The sequence below is a fragment of the Triticum dicoccoides genome, chromosome 6B, assembly GCF_002162155.2.
Source record: "Triticum dicoccoides isolate Atlit2015 ecotype Zavitan chromosome 6B, WEW_v2.0, whole genome shotgun sequence".
NCBI lineage: Eukaryota > Viridiplantae > Streptophyta > Magnoliopsida > Poales > Poaceae > Triticum > Triticum dicoccoides.
The window spans coordinates 414,431,151-414,440,106 of record NC_041391.1 but is presented as its reverse complement, the minus strand read 5'-3'; positions in this window follow the sequence as shown (position 1 = coordinate 414,440,106).

Below are 8,956 nucleotides of genomic sequence, written 5' to 3'. Positions count from 1 at the left end.
GTACATTCGTACTCACGTTTGCCTATTTTATGTTTTTGTAGAGAGACTTCCGTCTCACTAGTAGTTCCGCCTGGACTTCGACGTTTAGCTTGTAACCTCAGCTATGATCTTGTGCCCTCGGCACGATCTGGTAGATAGTTAGGCTTCTCAGCCTTTTTCATTTGTAGATGTTTGTACTCAGACATGTTAAGCTTCTGCATGTGCTTTGACTTGTATGCTCTGAATGTTGGGTCATGAGACCCATGTTTGTAATATCTCTCTCCTCAGAGCCTATTGAATAGAATACTTGAGTTGTAGAGTCATGTTGGGATGCCATGTTGTATTTGCACATATCGAGCATATTGTGTGTATGTTATTGAAATGCTTTGTATGTGTGGGATCTGACTATCTAGTTGTTTATCCTTGGTAGCCTCTCTTACCGGGAAATGTCTCCTAGTGCTTCCAGTAAGCCTTGGTAGCTTGCTACTGCTCTGGCACACTTAGGCTGGCTGACATGTGTCCTTGTTCGATCGTGTGTCTGTCCCTTCGGGGAAATGTCACGCGGTGTCTACGGGAGTCCTGCTAGCCCAGCTGCTATAGTCCGGATTCACTCGCTAAGGACCGACACATTCGTTGATGGGTCATGTATGCCTGTTCCTGTAAGTTAGTGCCACTTTGGGTTCATGTCTAGCCATGTCAGCCCGGGCTCCTTGTCATATGGATGCTAGCGACACTATCATATACATGTGCCAAAAGGCACAAATAGTCTCGGGCCTGGTAAGGCGACACCCATGGGGATACCGTGTGTGAGGGCGCAAAGTGATATGAGGTGTTACATGCTGGATCAGTGTGGCATTGAGTCGGGGTCTTGACAGCTTTGGTATCAGAGCCTGACTGCCTGTAGGATTACCAAGCCAAACTGGTCAAAGTTGAGTCTAGAAATTCTTTAGTTATATAAGGGAATTGATGGTGGATGGGAACGTAAGGCTCTTTTTACGCCTTATACCTTACGCCCTTCTGATCTGATTCATCTTATCCTTCCTACGGGGTTAATAAACTAGGCTTTCTCTTCTTTCTATCAGGATCACGTGTTAAAAATCTGTAGACTTATAAGATTGTTGGATTTAAGCCCCGGTTCAGTTTATAATACTTCCGTGTGTTCATAGTTGGTCTCGGAACCTTTAGATTGTGCTTGTAAGTGGTTATGCCACCATTTTTGTAGGATGTCTCAAATCCTTTGAGCATTTACAGTTGTTATACTGTCCGAGTCATCCCAAGTTTCTAAACAGTCTGATGCATTTGCAAATCCCTTCTTTCCATTCCCAATGTCTCTTTGGGCCAGTTTAACCACACTAAACAGTGAGTTGAGGTACTCTATTGCCTCGACGTATATGTTGGAGCTAATATTACGACCCTAGGTGTCTTAGGGGATCATCTAGTAATTTAGCCATGTTTATGTCCTAGTGTGATGATCCTGGCCATCCTTCTCGAAAGCATCCCGTGATGCCATTTAGATAGTAGGCATTCTGTTCCTGGGTTTTTGAACCCGAGATTCACCCTACTTACTTCATGTTGATAGTGTTTGCTCGTTCCTTTAGGTTATGAGTAACCCCTATGATAGTTCTCGAGGTTCGCGGTATATCGTTCTTCCAAATACCATGAACTACTTATGGCAGCAGTTCCTCGTTAAACCAAAAGATCACAACAAAAGTGCTCTCGATGAGTTCTTGAATCTATGTTATGACTCTGCCAGTCCTACCTCTCTGCATGGATTGTCCAGGATAAATATGTTGAATTCGTTCGACATTCTAATCCATGCATCCACAACTCAGAAAATCATATGTTCTTTTGAGTTGTCCCTCTTGCTTGTCTTCTGACCCTCATCTATCAATTGATAGTCAAGAGTATGCATGCATTCGTTCATCGATGCTTATTACTCTTGTGGTCCGTCAAACCATTCTATTCCGGAATGACTAGGAGAAACAAACTCCAGTACCTCATCCACATCCAGGATTGGGTCAAAGTAGTTGTACCTCGCAGATCAAAATGCCAACCCAGCTTTTGTTCTATTCTACCCTGAAGTATTACCCACTTTATGTCAGGGATGTCATGAGGGTTGCACCTTCCTTTATGGATTCTCGACATAGTGATACTTCTCGCCATCATTATTCATTCCTCTGTTCTGTGTTGCCACAACCAGAGTGCCGACAAGTGAACCGTGATGTGTGAAATCTATGCTCCTAGCAACTCCATTGCTTGGTAGTTAATGGACAATAACCTCATTCTTAGCGTGTTGGTTATTGAATCATGACCCTAAGGTTGATCGTGCTACCTAGTCCTTACTTCCAGGTGCACTCTTCGATCAATGAGTTGGTATCGTATTGATCCCTCGCTCTTTTGACCATATCGTCTAGCCTTGAAAAGCATGATTGTTCTCGAGCTTAGTAATATATCGGTGGTTTGTGATTTCCGAATATCTTCTTAGAAGTGTTACCAGGTTGACACCTGACAGCTATGTTGGGTTTGTGATCAAGTTGGTTTCTCTATGAACCACCCTTTCTCCAAGAATCTGTATCGGATACCCTAAGCTAGTTGGATAAGCTAAACAATGACTTGGAGAGTTGGAAGATAAAAGCTTGTTCAGTTTAGATCATTTTAAGGGGTATCTTGTAGGTATGTATGTTGAAGAAAGATGATATCTTCATCGATTGGTCCCTGTGATCAGTTGTTGGACCTATGATCTTATCAAAATCTTGATTTGAGTGTGCGCTATCATCAAATCAAATCAGAACCAACGATATTTGTAATGTTGTCTTACTCGTGGTTGACTCCTCGAGCATACACCATTATATTCTTTGGGTCTGACCAATGCTATCACCGTGTTCACTCAATTATGGAATTCCATATATATGGAAACCTGGATGAGTTGTTGTTGAGCCCATCAGCAACATTTCTATCTTCTCCATGATTTGTGGTGAATATCCAGCTAGTATTGGAAACTTTTATAAGCATTATCTTCATGACCAGCTCATGAAGCATATGTTCGGAGGAAAGAAGTGACTCTCCCTAGTTCGTGTGCATTTGATGCAAGTTGCCGCCGTGAATTTGAGAAAGTCAATGTTGCTTCCTTTGGAATCATTCCAAATCAGTCATGCATACGTGCGAAGTATTTTGTGGTCTAAAGATTTGCAACCTTCATTCTATATGTGTCCCTAGCACACCAAGCCACTGATTGATTTGTCAAGGATAATAAGTTCTAAGTGCTAGTCCTGAAGGTACTAGACGGATTTGTACAAGATTTCGTTATCCTCGATGATGGTTTTCAACCAGAACTCGGTAGTGCTTCATTGTAAGACTATCATGTGATCATGCTTGTCTGGGACAACGTGTTCACATGGTTGTAGCAGAACCAGCTCATATTTTGGAGCTTGCTATCGTAGTTCATTTCCCTAGAATCTCGCAATGTCATCTCGTCGATTTGTGTTGCAAACTTTCATTTGTTTTTCCTTCTAGACTTGATGAGTCTGGAATATCATGTTACCAACCAGATCTGGTCTCAGGCAGATATGATGGTTGGAACTTTTCCAATATCTGTTATGTAGGTCCCGACAAGGTTGATGTTCTGGCTGACACACCTAGTCGGAAAATCTATTATTGTAGTATCTTGATTGAGGAAGTTGGCCACCTCCCCATAAGGACCTCGCATGATTTAATTCCATAGCCTTATGGATTTTGTGTGTTCTCGAAGTCCAACCTTTTACTTGATGTTCTAGATACCGAACCTTATCTATAAATGGGTTACACTAGCACATCAAGGAGAACATTAGAAGCAGAGTGCTAAATGTCTCCCGGTCAATCATCCGGATTTTGATCCCTTGGCTTTGCTAAGGTGAAATGTGAGAAGGTGTTATCTTCCTTCGCATCTGCATCGTCCATCATCATTCATCATGGTAGAATGTTGTGTTACCAGGATCCTTGTCACATATATTGGTAAAAACTTGATGAATATGGAAATGCTCAAGTTCTTGAGAGCAGGCGCAAGCTCTAGGTTTTATTGTTAGCATTAATTGGGATTTCTCCCAGTTTCTTCGAGTTTGCTATAACTTTTCAACAGTGGAATCATTCTCGACTGTTGAGTTATTTCCTAGTTACTAGAATCCTTTCCAGCATTTGCATTTTGTTCCCATCTTGCACCGTCATTGTGCCATTCTACCATGGACTACCTTCTCGGTAATTACTGGTCAGGATCATCTTCAAAAGTGGTCCTACCATGGATTCCATCCATTTCCGATGATAAACAAAATCATCCATTGTGTTGTGTTCAACAAGGTAATCCACATCATCCATTCTAGTCCAGGTATGCCATTCTTTCGTACTCCACCAAACGATTGTTGATGAATTGCCTTAGGATGGTATAAAGAGTTTCAATGATCTCTATATCAGAAGTAATTCTTTTTGCCACTTGAGGTAACAATTCTACGAGTCACCTCCTCTAAGATGTCTCGTTACGGTGTCTTGGAAACTCAACTCCTCGCTACGTTGACACCCGTTCAACACCTTCTTAAGTGTAGAATTGTTGTCTACCTAGCGAGCCCTCGTCATCTGTTTCACTCCACCCCTCTAGATGTGTGCTTCGTGTCTCAGCTCCAGAGATGTCTCAATGTCTCACTTCATGAGGTGATCCTGAGTTTCTTGATCTTCGAGAAGATCGATCCTTCTAGAGTTTTCCCTTGCCTCTCGTTATCTTGTTAGACGCAGTTCTCAAGGCAAGACATCAAGGCAATGATGGTGATCGAATCAACATTCTTATGAAGTGCAACCTGGATCATGAAGATTGTGTTAGTTCACATTTCCCCTTTCATCTTACCCTACGCTTGAATCTCGGGACGAGATTCTTGTTTAGTGGGGGTGAGTTGTCACATCCCTAGCTTCTAGCAATGCATTAGGCTAGCCTCATGAGTGTCATCATGTTTAAGTTTCAAATAAACTTTAAATGGGGATTGCCTAAACTCTAGCATCAAAGGAATTCACTAGGTTCACCTCAAATATTTTCAGTAAATCCAAATGGCTTTCAAAAATGTTCATCATTTATGGAAAATGCTGTAGTCAGTAACCAGAGGTGATGCACATTTTTCCATGACATATTTGGGCTCTGAATTAAATCATATTCTATTTGCATTTGGGCATTTAAATGTTATAAAATATTTTAAATGCTCAAATAATCATAAACTAAAATGTTTGCTATTGGTTATATCCCAAACAGTGGCATTGAGCAGTTTCATGATTTTTGGGTCTGTTTAAGTATTTTTAATAAAGCCATCATGTTACAGAATAATAGAAAAGAGAAATAAAAGAGAGAGAGAGAGAGAGACTTACCTGGCCTTACTGTGCAGCCCACCTAGTCGGCCCAGTTGTGGCCCAGCACCGAGAGCCCAGCCCACCATCCCACCGCGTCGTCTTCCTCCTGCCAGTAGGAGCAGCTTGCTGTCGCACGCGCGCTCGCCCTTGGCCACCTCCTGCTTCCTCCCCGGGCCTTCTAGCGACACCACGGAGACGCCCCGCGGCCCCTCGCACCTCTCCCTCACTCTCTGCTCTCTCTCTCTCGCCCTCTAGTCCCTACCCCGAGCGTGACCAAACGCAGTTGTCGCCGCCGACGAGGTCCACCATGGCCACAGACATCTCCGAGCCTCTCCGACGCACCCCCGAGCTCCGGCGTGACGCCCACGTCCTCTCCACCGAGCTACCTGACGTCGGACGCCCTGGAGCACTATCGTCGATGCCATGTTCGTCCTCTGCACTGACAGCCGTCGTCGACCGATTCACCGTCTCCGCCGCCTCCCCGAGCCCACTGAGCTGCTCTACGACCTTGCTGTGAGCCTCTGCACCGAACCCCTCTCTCCTGCGCTCTTTTGCTCTCTGTTGATCGTGATTCCACCAGAGCCTAGAGCCGGTCGCTGCTGTTCTTGTCGCTGCCATAACCAGAGGTAGCAAAGCTCATGCCCAAGCACGGCTACGTGGTCAACAGCTCTGCAGCAAGCTAACGCCGCCACCAGCTCGTCTTCCTGTGCATCATAGCGCTATGCCGCTCGAACCGGAGCTCCGGCAGCCGCCGCGGCCTCCACTCCGGTGAGCTCCGGCCTCCCCGCGACCCAGCACCTACACTGTTCGACGCGTGTGAGCAAGATCTTTCCAACGCACAGAGGCACGCTTCGAACGAGGCCCTGTAGCGCTTTTCCGAGCCGCGCCGCCTTCTCGGCCCTTGCCGATGACTAAACGTTGGTGGGTTTGACCTCGTTTGCTCGAGTTTGACCCCCCAGGGTCACTGACGTGTGGGCCATGCCCCTGTTTAGTTCAGGTGATAAATTAGTTAGCGCTAATTAACTTAGTTAATTGGTTGACTCACTGACTAGTGGGCCCACGCCCTAATTAATCTAGGTTAGTGCTAACCCAACACTAACTAACTCTATTAGTTAGTTGTTACACTGACATGTGGGTCCCAGCCGTCAAGTTTGACCTGGGCTCGCGCCTTTGACCGGCTGACGTCACCCCGACGTCATGCTGACGTAGTAAGTCATTTTCTAGATTAAATTTAATTCAGGAAATTGCAGAAATGTCCAAAACTTCTAAAATTCATAGAAAATAATCTATAACTCCAAATGAAATAAATTATATATGAAAAGTGATCAGAAAAATCCAATCTATCCATCTGTACCATTTTCATGCATGTAAAAACAACTTATAGGTGCTGTTTAGTAGAACTCATAATTGGCATTTAAATAACCACATATGGAGTTTGAATTTGAATCTTGGATTCAAACCAACTTCATTTAACCTGTTGCTAGTTGCATTAGCTCAGATCACACCATATTGCCATGTCATGATCATGCATCATATTGTGCATTACATTGATTGTGTTCTTCCTTGTTTGCCTGTATTTGTCCCCCTTCAGTAGACGTGTTCCGACGATGAGTTTGATGACACCGATGAAGAGCTATACTATCTTCAGAAGTGCCAGGCAAGCAAAACCCCCTTGTTCATTCCGATACAATCCCACTCTCTCGCTCCTGCTCTCTTTACTGCATTAGGACAACCACAACTCGTGTGTTACTTGTTGCGGTAGTTGAATCCCTTTTCCTCTGCATGACCGGTCATTGCCACAGTAAATAGATGAAACCCACTAGCATGAGTAGGAGTTGTTTGAGCCCTAATGTGCCTACTCATTCATGCTTGTTTGTCATGCCTGCTATTGCTTAGAGTTGAGTCAGGTCTGATTCATTGGGGATGAATCTAAATGGTGATGAACATGTCCTACTGTGTGAGATAAGTGTGTGAACATGATTTGGTAAAGGTAGCGGTGAGTGGCCATGTAGGAGTACATGGTGGGTTGTCTCATTGAAGCCGTCCTCAGGAACTGAGTTCTGTGTTTGTGATCCATGAAACAATTACTACCATGCATTGGGCCCCTAAATATGACCCCGCTCGACTTCTTAACCACCCTAGTCCTCTGCCCAGGAGTTGCAAGTAGTTTCTGGTGTTTGTAGTATGCTGGAGGCCGTCCGCATCGCTGACCCGAGGGGTTGGCTGTGATGCGGTGGGGACGTGGCACGGTGTACCGGGCGCCAGTTTGGTGTCTCGGGAACACTACACACATCGTCCTGGGTTGTATGTGGAAACCTCGGCCAGACTCCCTGCGGATGGAACCTGAATAGGCGATAAACCTGGACTAGAGACTTTCGTGTTTAGGTAGGTCGTGGTCTACACTCACGTTGGCTTTCACTTGAAGTCTGCTGAGCACATGTCGTGTGCAGACGCTAAGTGGTGGAAACATGTGTGAAGAAGTACACCCCTGCAGGGTTATAAATAATCTATTCGAATAGCCGCGTCCGCGGTAAAGGACATATGGGTTGCCTATATAGTTCATAGACAAGTGAGAGTGGATACTCTAAAATACACAAGATAAGCGTGAGTGCTATGGATGGCGTTCTCGTAGGGAGACGGGAGCAGATCCATAGTGGGGCATTGTTATGGTGAATATGTGGACTCGTGTGCGCCACCTCAAAAGAGTTACTTGCAGTCATAGTTCAGGATAGCCACCAAGTCAAAGCTGGCTTGCTGTAGTTAAACCCCACCATCCCTTTGTTGATAATGATGCATATGTAGCTAGTTCTGATGTAAGTCTTGCTGGGTACTATTGTACTCACGTTTGCCTATTTTATGTTTTTGCAGAGAGACTTCAGTCTCACTAGTAGTTCCGCCTGGACTTCGATGTTTAGCTTGTAACCTCAGCTAGGATCTTGTGCCCTCAGCACGATCTGGTAGATAGTTAGGCTTCTCGGCCTTTTTCATTTGTAGATGTCTGTACTCAGACATGTTAAGCTTCTGCATGTGCTTTGACTTGTATGCTCTGAATGTTGGGTCATGAGACCCATGTTTGTAATATCTCTCTCCTCAGACCCTATTGAATAGAATACTTGAGTTTTAGAGTCATGTTGGGATGTCATGTTGTATTTGCACATATCGAGCATATTGTGTGTATGTTATTGAAATACTTGGTATGTGTGGGATCTGACTATCTAGTTGTTTTTCCTCGGTAGCCTCTCTTACCGGGAAATGTCTCCTAGTGCTTACACTGAGCCTTGGTAGCTTGCTATTGCTCCGGAACACTTAGGCTGGCCGGCATGTGTCCTTGTTCGATCATGTGTATGTCCCTTCAGGGAAATGTCATGCGGTGTCTACCGAAGTCCTGCTATCCCAGCTACTACAACCCGGATTCACTCGCTAATGACCGACACATTCGTTGCTGGGTCATGTATGCCTGTTCATGTAAGTTAGTGCCACTTTGGGTTCACGACTAGCCATGTCAGCCTGGGCTCCTTGTCATATGGATGCTTGCGACACTATCATATTCATGTGCCAAAAGGCGCAAATGGTCCCGGGCCTGGTAAGGTGTCACCCGTGGGGATACCGTGTGTGAGGC